This window comes from Austrofundulus limnaeus, unplaced genomic scaffold, assembly GCF_001266775.1.
Source record: "Austrofundulus limnaeus strain Quisiro unplaced genomic scaffold, Austrofundulus_limnaeus-1.0 Scaffold331, whole genome shotgun sequence".
NCBI classification, from domain to species: domain Eukaryota; kingdom Metazoa; phylum Chordata; class Actinopteri; order Cyprinodontiformes; family Rivulidae; genus Austrofundulus; species Austrofundulus limnaeus.
In genome coordinates, this window is record NW_013952733.1 from 133,022 (window position 1) to 144,619 (window position 11,598).

The window sequence follows — 11,598 nt, forward strand, 5'->3', positions numbered from 1 at the left end:
ATGTTGCTCTGTGGCTATCTAATTTGCTTTGATGGCATTAATCAGTGTTTCACAGCAGGCCACGGTGAAGCAGAAAAGGACAAAATGAACCCGAACATTAGTCAGTGAGGAAAATGATGAATTACCTGTTCACCCATAAAGTCACTGAGTGGGAAGATTAGAGGAAGAACCAAGTGCTCATTTGGATCATACTCACTGTGTTAGCATCAAAATAAAACTCACAAAGTGACATAAAAATGAACTTTTTCAAACAGTAAATTATCAAGCACGTTACATCAAACCATGTTATTTTTTAGACACGTGTTTGTCTGACTGGAACCAACATATCTTATGAACCAATGGATTAATCAATGGATAAATCATGAATCATCCCTCAAAATGGGTTTCAAACTGGGGAGCTTTTGCAGGGCACAAATTGTCATCTACTTTATTTATTTAATTAGTATTTAACCAGGAGGTCCCAGTACGATTAAAAACCTCTTTTTCAAAAAAGACCTGGCCAAGAGCAGCCGCAAATACAAAACATAGTTCCCACATCACTGTAAGACACCTGAATTAAAACATCAAATAGGGAAACATAAAAAAATAAAATGAAAATAAAATAAACGATTAAATTAAGAACAACAGGGTCAAGTTGTGGAGTTAGCCTCAAGTCTTTTCAGTTGTGATTTATTAGCACTCAGTGAAATTAACTGCAGTTAGTTTCCAGTCTTTCTTTAGTATATACTTGCTTCAAGTAGGGAGATCTCTTGTGAACATTTTGTGTAAAGGGATGCCAATAATCAGTTAAAATAATCTAGTCACAAATTTAATCCTGTGACTTCAAAATTATCGTTAACATATCTTATGCTACTTGCTTGTAAAAATGGGAAAAAAGCTGGTCACTGAAGCAGAAAGCTGCATCCATTAGGTGATTTGTTTAAAGAGAAAACACTGAAAAACATCAGATATGTGATATCAATGCATTGGATGCAAACTGTTTACGAGAGCAGTGTGACAAGGTTTGTAACTGAAGTGTGTGCGGGACCCTCTAACAAGTGATTATACCCAACACCCCTCCTTTCTTTCCCTCTTCTCCCCCCTCAGGGTATGGGGACAAAAGAGCAGTAGGCTGGCAGTGCCTTGCATGTGTGTTTATGTGGATATACATCCATGTGTGTGTGAGTGTGTGTGTGTGAGAGTTTGCACCCTGCCTGTTTCAGCATATTGTGCCCTGAAACACAAAAAGATGATTAGTGGGATTTTTTTCTCCTTTTTTTTTTGTTGGCTGAACAGCATGCCTTTAAGACTGAGACAGCTGGTAAAGGATGTTCGAGATGAAACGGTCCTGGGGTCTCCTCGCAGCAATTCCACTTGAAGAAAACAGAAAATAAAACGTGTTTCTGGCTAACAGAGAGGTGCATGGCTCAATTCAGGCGCTGTGTTGCATATTACTGTAAAGTCAGCTTTTCTAAGTAGCTGAGTGCTTTTTTTCACCCCCCTTTTTTTGCTGTGACAGGTAGGTACGACTAAACACAGCTCCATTTGCTGCATCTATTCCAGCACAGATACATTTAAATATATATAATACACTCGCTCTGTGCACTTATGCACTAAGATATCCCTTTTGCCCAAAGGTTAAACAAATATATTGACTTTAATCAAACTAAACACAGAAAGCCTGGCTCATATTAAAACAAGGGGCAACACTGCATTCTCTCAAAGCTCATATAAATCCAACCAACAGTATCTATTTATTCCTTTATGCAATATGCCTTTAATAAACATAGTGTCAGAGGGAAACCAAATCATCCACGGCTGAGAGCATGTAAGAAAATCAATTAAAATGAAGTCACAGAGCTGGCTGCCCAATTGTCTGTGGCAGTTATTTGATATAATATAGTTAATACTACTGGCTGGGTAAATTAACACAATTTTGCCATCGTATACTATTTGTGTGCCTGTTTGTGTGTGTGTGTGTGTGTGTGTGTGTGTGTGTGTGTGTGTGTGTGTAAGTGTGGATAAAAGGGGGAGGTTTGAAGAAGGGCACTTGACTCCCCCGAGGGACCTAGAGAATAAAATAACACTTGAAGTAAACAATAGCAGTGCTTGACCAGAGAGGACCTCGAATACTGACAAAATCTGCTGAACCATTATTGAAGCACTAAAGGTTTTATTTTTCTATTGTTAATCATATGCAAATTAATTAAACACAAAGAGCCACAATAATTCTGGTAAATTAGACAATTAACTGTTTTGAACGAGTGGTGGGTGGAGAAGACATCAGACAGTGATCCAACAGGAAACCCTTTAAACAAAATGTGCTGTCATAGGAGCAACATTCAATGTTTGAATGTAAAGAGTGGATAAAGTAATACATTTCAAACAGTCTCACAGATGTGTGTGCATGTCTCATCAAACATGATGTTATTTATCTTTTTATTGTGCACATTGTCACTACAAGACTGCTATATAAAGTAGGATCTTTAAAAAATTTGGTCAGGTTTGACAGGCAGAAAATTTCAAACTCTGGAGGAAGTTTTTGTGGATGAGTTATTGTCACCTGTTCAACTCAATACTTGGGTTTTGTAAAACATTTGAAACATTTTGTGTTATTAGTCATTTATATATTCATATATATATTCATATATATACACTGTATATATATATATATATATATATATATATATGTATATATATATATATATATATATATATATATATATCCTGTATATAATTTTATTTTTAAATTCTGACTTAAATTTCAGAATTCTGACTTTAATTTTCAGAATTCTGAGATTAAAGCCAGAATTCAGCCAGACTTTGATCTCAGTGTTCTGAGAAAAAGTTCAGAACTCAGAAACAAACAAAAATATATAGATTTTTTCCCTGTGGTCCAAATCTATTTCCATAGAGAAACATGGCAGGCAATCAAACCATCTAAAAATACTCCAGATATTAACATGTATATATAAATATGTAAGAAAATCTCCTTACAGATGACTAGCATACATTTTAATTAAACATGCTTGCCATTGTTTCCATCTGTATCCATGATTGTTATGATTCATTTTCTAAATGTTTGCTTAGTTTCTGTATAAATGATGAAGACAGCCATTTTTGTGTTTGGTAAGGTTAATTAGCCATGGGCATCCATCTGGTTAGGTTGACTCCAAAATATAATTAGTTGTAGATGTCTACCTTGTTTTTTCTAGGAGTTTCATTACACTTCATCCAGTGGTTCATCAGAAACATTGTTAAAAGAGAGACAAACACACATACAAAGGGCATTTCTTTGTGACAAGTCATAATCATCCCGTTTGCTCTTCAGATTATATTTTTATTATAATTACTAGAAACAACTTTACAAAAATTGTAAGAAACAACATATCTTAATCTTGTAAAATAATTTGAAAATTATTCATAACAACTATGTTAGTTGTGAAAAATAAGTTAATTACCAGTTTCAGTAAAGCATTTTCTCTCTTTTCCATGCACTACATTATTTTATAATTTAGTCGTATTAACTCTCCATGCTCTGTGTGCTCTTTCTCTCATCTGAAGCACGTGGCTGGTCATTGTTGGTGGTGCACTGCTCTGTGATGCATGGACTTCAGCGGATCGTTTGTACGGTGTCACAGAGCGATTGATTCTGGTGGTGGTGATGGCGGTGCGGCGGTGAAGGGGGGTGGTCAGGCCCCCCGCAGTCTGCAGGGAGAAGGAGTGGGAGCCAGGCGCTGAGCTGGAGGGCGGTACTGAGGGTCACAACACATTGTTTCCCCCTCTCAATCCGTCTGGAACCTGTCACACACTCGTAATGGATGGCAAACGAAGGACGGTGAAGAAAGGAAAGAGGGGGAGGAAGTGGAGAGAAAGAGCAGTTAGAGATTCTTTTAGATTTGAAAGTGACAAATGAAAAATCAATCAGCTCCTAAATCTTTTTTTATATTATTTCAACTTTTTACAATCTTTTAGGTTTTATCCAAATTTGTTTGAATCAAACTCCTTTACACGTTTTAATGTTCCACTGAACTACATGTGATTTAAGTGAAATTAAAATAAATATAGTTAAAAATACATGCATGAATGGTTTACTGGAGTCACCCAGACAAAAGCATCATAAAGGTTTTTTTTAAATTGAAGTTTTTCAATAATTTAAGTTTTGCGTTTAGACAAAAATGGCATTTTTGAAGTCCCCCAAAAATATATATATGCATATTTAAAAACTGTGTGAAAAAAAATCTCAGAACGCTACCCTTATGTTGTAGAATATCAATTTTATTCTCTTGCCTCTTATGGTAAATGGTTTGTACTTACATAGCACCTTTCTAAAGCACTTTAAAACATCACAATCTGGGCCCTCATTTACCCAATCACACAGCACTTTACAAAGTCTCTCGACAAAGTGAATCTATATAAATAACTCAATGGAGATTAGTCTGTGCTTAAATCACACTCATACATTCATAGAACACACATCAGAAGCAGTGAGGGTTCAGTGTCTTGCCCCAGGGACACTTCAACATGTGACTGAACAGGGGGAGAGTCGAACCCACAACTCTGTCATTGGAGGACGACTCCCCTAACCACTCAGCCGCAGCTACTAAACATTAGCACCCTCTGCTTTGTCTTGAGTTCATGGTGTACATTTGTTTTCAGTGACAAGCCGAGACGGAAGCTCCACCTTGGCAGCTTTTGCTCCACAGACACAAACACGCCCACAGGTGTGTGTTTGAAACTAATGTTTCCCCACCAGAGAGGGTGCACTTCCAAGCCTGAAACATCCTGAAGTATGAAATGACTGGTAGCATGCGGATTAGATTCTTCATGCATTCTAAGCTCAAAAAAAGTGGGTCTCATTAAACTTGAAGCACAATACATATGAATAAATATACTGAATCTCAAAAATTTATCCAACATAATGCACACAAATATTTGCATAGTTACATGGCTGTTTGATTAAGAAAACAGTGACAAACTAAAAAAAAAATGGTTTCAGTAAAAAGTAAAAAGGTTTACTATTAATGTAGCAATCTTTTTTTAACTGTATGGCATTTCAGAGAAATACTTTCTAAGCCTGAAAAACATATGTATTATACAAAATATACACTCACCGGCCACTTTATTAGATACACCACGCTAGTAACGGGTTGGACCCCCTTTTGCCTTCAGAACTGCCTCAATTCTTCGTGGCATAGATTCAACAAGGTGCTGGAAGCATTCCTCAGAGATTTTGGTCCATATTGACATGATGGCATCACACAGTTGCCGCAGATTTGTCGGCTGCACATCCATGATGCGAATCTCCCGTTCCACCACATCCCAAAGATGCTCTATTGGATTGAGATCTGGTGACTGTGGAGGCCATTTGAGTACAGTGAACTCATTGTCATGTTCAAACCAGTCTGAGATGATTCCAGCTTTATGACATGGCGCATTATCCTGCTGAAAGTAGCCATCAGATGTTGGGTACATTGTGGTCATAAAGGGATGGACATGGTCAGCAACAATACTCAGGTAGGCTGTGGCGTTGCAACGATGCTCAATTGGTACCAAGGGGCCCAAAGAGTGCCAAGAAAAGATTCCCCACACCATGACACCACCACCACCAGCCTGAACCGTTGATACAAGGCAGGATGGATCCATGCTTTCATGTTGTTGATGCCAAATTCTGACCCTACCATCCGAATGTCGCAGCAGAAATCGAGACTCATCAGACCAGGCAACGTTTTTCCAATCTTCTCTTGTCCAATTTCGATGAGTTTGTGCAAATTGTAGCCTCAGTTTCCTGTTCTTAGCTGAAAGGAGTGGCACCCGGTGTGGTCTTCTGCTGCTGAAGCCCATCTGCCTCAAAGTTCGACGTACTGTGCGTTCAGAGATGCTCTTCTGCCTACCTCGGTTGTAACGGGTGGTTATTTGAGTCACTGTTGCCTTTCTATCAGCTCGAACCAGTMTGCCCATTCTCCTCTGACCTCTGGCATCAACAAGGCATTTCCGGCCACAGGACTGCCGCTCACTGGATGTTTTTTCTTTTTCGGACCATTCTCTGTAAACCCTATAGATGGTTGTGCGTGAAAATCCCAGTAGATCAGTTTCTGAAATACTCAGATCAGCCCTTCTGGCACCAACAACCATGCCACGTTCAAAGGCACTCAAATCACCTTTCTTCCCCATACTGATGCTCGGTTTGAACTGCAGGAGATTGTCTTGACYATGTCTACATGCCTAAATGCACTGAGTTGCCGCCATGTGATTGGCTGATTAGAAATTAAGTGTTAACGAGCAGTTGGACAGGTGTACCTAATAAAGTGGCCGGTGAGTGTATATTCTTGTTTGGGTGTCATTTCCATGCTCTGACTGATGTCCCAGCTGATAAGGTGCTACCTTTTGCTAACTATTTGCCAAAATGTCACATCTAAAATGACCAGACTACCCCTTTAATACAACAGTTCAGTCTTTCTCCTGCAGACTGGATAGTGATGATAGTTATGTACCTGCTGACAGATCTGAGTGTCCTGGGAGAATAGCATGTCTCATCAGCTGTCCCAGAACGAAGACACAGAGCAGGACGCTGGATGACAGAATGTCCCTTGGTGTGTGTATGTGTGTGTGATAATGTGTGGCGCAACCTTGGCACTCTGCACCTTACATGTGTAGCACATTGCACAGCCAGTGACTATGTTTAATATGCAAATCAGAGCAGCTACGTGAGGCCAACTGCTGCCTGCAATCTCCTCTTCTCCAAAACAAAATCCCATCAGCACAGGGATTAATTAGGATGGTTCAGAGAAAAATGACATATATCGCTGAGTAACTTTTAAGTTAGCTTAATCTATTCTGATTTATTTATACAATGTAGATTAACAATAAATACAGACTCAAAACAATGAACAATTTAGAGGGCCAAGTCACATTCAGATTGATATCAGTTTAATCCATTGAGTCCAATTCATTCCATTTATAATCCATGTCACTTCAGTTCAGCCATCCCTGACAGACTCCCCACACAAACAGATTGTGTCAGATCTTTGTTTAAATCTTTAAGGTTGTGTGCTTTGTTTCAATAATTTCTAAAATGTCAAGAACTTGAAGAAGGAGAAAAAAGCATCTTCCTTGGTTGAGATGGGAGTTGAGGGGTGGGGTGGTGGGAGGGCGGGGGGTCAAAGAAGGGACACAATAAACCCAAAGCCAGAAATACTTTTATCAGAAAAGAAGAAGGAAAAAAAAGAACAGTTGATTATTTAATTTCAGTATTTTAATGTGTAAGAAAAGTAGGGCAAGAATTACAGTTTATGTGCATTACATTGGAATTTAATGCTGGCTTTAAGGATTTTAAATAACAAAGCTTTGCAATGATGTATCAAAAGACAGCCATGGGAGATTAAAAAAGGCAACAAACATTCACACAGGAATTATATATTTTTGTAAAAGAAAAAATATATATTTGACAAAACAGTTTTGTGAATCAGGCTTAGAAGAAATAACAACAATCAAAAGATCAGAGGGAGAAAAGTTCAGTTAACAGATGAATCTGTTACCGCCAGCTAAAAATGGCTGATATATAGAGTTTAGCATCATATGTCAAAGGACAAAATACTGGATTTAACATTTACACTAATAGAGCCAAAGTTATCCCTGAGATATCGGAGAGGGGACATGGGTAACTCCAGACAAAATATAAAAGGAATAAGCAATCTAATATAACAATATTTAAAATGTATTATTATCACTCAACTAAATTGTTTTTTCTCCATTCAATATTTTTTTTACTTTAGTTAACAAAGGTTAAACATTGAAGGACAAAATTTTAATATTTTTCTAAAACTGTACTGAACTGGATTTCTTAACATGCTGTCATTTTTACGTACTCATACGGTACTAAGAAAACATAACAGCAAACAGGAACTTATATATTTTTGGATCAATGCTATAAATTTTACTTCTAGACTCCTATGTTTAAAGTATGTCTCATAAAATATGTGAAAATTATTATAATTATTGCAGTGGCTCTCTCTCTCTCTCTCTCTCTCTCTCTCTCTCTCTCTCTCTCTCTCTCTCTCTCTCTCAGCCCTTTTCATTGTTTTCTGGGTGTTTCAGAGGTGGATAAGGGAACACATGAAACAAAGGCAATGAGGCTTAATTAAGACACTTTAGCGAGTGATCACTGTGGGCAGATGGCTTTCTGTGGCGGATCCAAGCTCAACCACGGGACACTGTGAAGTTGAAAAGAACCGCCAAAGGGGGCACTGTGAGTGGGCCTCCCCTCTCACCCGACAGACGGGTGGAGGGTCAGTGGATGGGTGGGTAAAATGTGTGGCTAAAAGGGAAGATGAATGAAAAGGAGACTTAACTGATTCATTTGACTAAAAAGTACCTTTAATAAAAGAGCAGAATTGGCTGTAGAGGCTTAAAATATGAATATATTTGAAGCTGTTTTGTCTAAATTTCTGACCTCATGATGCCGTGGGATTTTCGGTTGAAAATGACATGCATGTCAGCCGTGTTCGCACTCAGTAACTGTCGCCACTGCTCTCTCTGAGCCCTGTAAGACAGCAGGCCTGTCTCATTCCTAGCTCAGCATGTTTGTCAATCCTCAGCTGGCCCTGTTCCAGCAGCAACACACGGATCAGAGGATTATGTAAGCTAGTGGGGCCTTGAGCTAAGTGTGCTGCGAGTCACTCAGAGGTGTGATTTGACAATCTACATGCCCAGCCATCACCCAGCCCTCAGTGCATGCAATAGATGTTAAGAATCAAGTATCCAGAGGGGCAGAGTAAACAGAAAAAAATATATAGCAAAATGGTACTTTGATCTGTTTACTTTAAACAGTCGTCCTCTGCTGTGTTGTTGTTTCATTTATGGACATTTTTAAAAAGGCAGCACTCAAAGGAAGATGAGCAGAAGCAGGTAAACAAATTAAATAATAATACTGATTAAGAATACATATTTTGATGGTTGATTGGCAGTATGGAACAGCATATTGCCACTGGATATACAGTATACTACATTATTTTAAATTATGTTGTTATTGCTTAGGTTAATAAAACAAATCCAAATCAATTTTAAAAAGTGACAACATTTGCGTGCAAGGTCTACAGTATACATAGTATATATAGTGATTAGTAAAATTTTTGTGTGAGCAGAATCTAGTCTTCCATGTTCAAAAGGCATTTTGGTAAAAAAAGGCTAAAAAATCTTGAATTAAGTTTCTTTTTAAAAGTTTTTTTGTATTAACGATGAAGAGAGAGCTGTTTCATTCTAACATGAGCTCCCTCTGTCAGTTTTCTCTGAGGAGTGTAGTGAAGACATAATACTTTTTCACCTCAGCCTCTCGAGTTATTATCCAGAAAACTTAGGGCTGAAGTGCATGAGTTTAAAATGAAACACTACTGAAAGTCCCATCCATCCATTATCTTAACCCACTTTTTCCTTTCATGGTCACATGTCCAGCAGTCACTGAGCGAGGAGCAGGGTACACCCTGAACAGGCCCCAAGTCCATCACAATGTCACATGAAGACAGACAGCCAATCACTCTCTCATTCACTCACACCTAGGGACAGTTTAGAGTTACAGTCATGATTTTGGCCAATGGGAGGAAACCGGAGAACCCAGAGATATCCCACGCATGCATGAAGAGAACATCCGAATTCCACCCAGAATTGTCCTCGGCCGGTATTTGATCTAGCAACCTTCTTGCTGAGAGACAGCAGCTCTACCAACAGAGCCATCGTGCCGCCCCTAATGAAAGTTAAAGGTCAAATTTGCTATGATTACACTGAATGTGTCAATAACTCCAAATGATCATTTAGTCTTTTTAAAGTGCTGAAGGCGCACCTCTCATCTTTATGCAAATCCCTCCTTTCTGTGTTCATGTTCACTAATAACAGCACATAACTCACCTGCGCAAGTAAGCACACCCTCTTAGCAAGTAAGTTAGACTGAGTCAAAATTCAATAATTTAAAAGCAGCAGTACAATTTGTATCATTTCCTACCAGGCAACCCCAGAAGTCATTTAGTCAGCTAACTACAACATATGTTCATTCTTCTAAATGCTTACATAAAAATTAGAGACAGTAAGATTTAATTAAACCTCTAAACAAACCCTAACCCTAACCCTAACCCTAACCCAGGGGTCTGCAACCTTCGGCTCTGGGGCCACATGAAGCTCTTTAGTCCCTCTTCAGTGGCTCTTTGAAAATGTGACCAAACGTAACAGAATAATTTTTTTTTGGTTTTTATACACACAACAGGAATACATTTGTATGCAAATATGTGATCAATACTACTAATAAAAAAGTAAAATGTGTTAGCTTGTTGTTTACTTAAATAATCCAACTTATTTCTCTCGAATCTATCAAAATTACGTTTAAATAGTTTGAAGACTAGATAACATGCCTGAAAAATTCAATTGTACTACTGTAGTTTTTATGAAATTTGTTATAAATAATACATGGTATTTTTCTTGTTTCGTGGATATGATTTGTTTTATTTGTCCTGGTGTGTATAATAATAAACAACAACAACAACAACAATGACAACAACATTTTTTTCATTTTATAATGTCACCTCCACTGACCGTAAAGATTCCCGAAAAGGCCTCGAAAAAGGCCCATGGACCAGCAGTTGATAATCACAGTTGTAGCCTGTTTTGCGGCTCCGGACACATTTTATTAGTGAGACAAGGAGCACAAATGGCTCTTTTGATTGTAAAGGTTGCAGACCCCTGCCCTAACCCATCCACTATGCCTGTGTGCAAGAGTCTCAGTCAGGGAGTTTTTGTTTAAATTGTCTTCATGTTGTTGCATTGCTTGTTAAGCAGAAGGCAGTTGTAGCTCCAAAATAGTCCAACACCTTTGAAGTTTCTGCTGTGACAAGCGCCCCTGAGCCGGAGACGAATGGATGAACATGGACGTCGGCAGCCCTGCCAGCATGCTGCCCGCTTCCTTTGAAACGGCCAAGGTAAACGTATGCAGCGTGCTATTTTCATCCCTGCGTGACTGTCAGCCTGAATCTGCCTCTCCAACTGGTCATTTTTATCACTTGCCAAAACTGCCAAACCGGCGATAAACTTTTCGGCTCGTTTTTAAATTTCATTTCCCTAGAGTCAAACTGAGCAGGAGTCAGCCAGAATTTGCAATGAAGTGCCCAGAGGCGAAAATGTTTTGTTGTTGCTCTCACACCCGTTTGTACAGAAAGAAGACAAACTTAAAAAAAGAATAACATTCAGAGCATATTCCACAAACACACACACACAGAAAATGTATAAACAAAAAAATCTATCTATATATCTATCTATCTATCTATCTACCTTTCTACAAGCGGAGTCAGGGAGTCGTAACAGCAAGGCAGCACTTGTTAGAAAGGCTAATATCAGGGCATAAATAAATCCTCTGTATCACAGATGGGGAAAAGAAAGAGAGCGAGCGTAAAGAGAGCCATCCATCAGCCTCCCAGGGGAGCAGGACAAATTAAAGCCCATAAAAGGCCCTCATTACTGGGGGCAGCTCTCTTGTCTCAGCCTCCCTCATCCTTCCACACCACCTCTCTCATTCTCACTTTCACACACACACACACACACACACACACACACACACACACACACACACACACACACACA

At 38.8% G+C, this 11,598-nt stretch overlaps 1 long non-coding RNA gene across 2 annotated transcripts in view; it reads left to right on the forward strand.

Annotated features, from left to right (window-relative positions):
- Positions 1–4,056, forward strand: part of LOC106527557 (uncharacterized) — a 13,750-nt gene extending 9,694 nt beyond the window's left edge. For both annotated transcript variants that reach the window (XR_001311402.1, XR_001311401.1), the window contains one exon: positions 3,544–4,056. This is a non-coding gene — a long non-coding RNA (uncharacterized LOC106527557). The remainder of the gene's footprint in view (positions 1–3,543) is intronic.
- Positions 4,057–11,598: the final 7,542 nt, after the last annotated feature.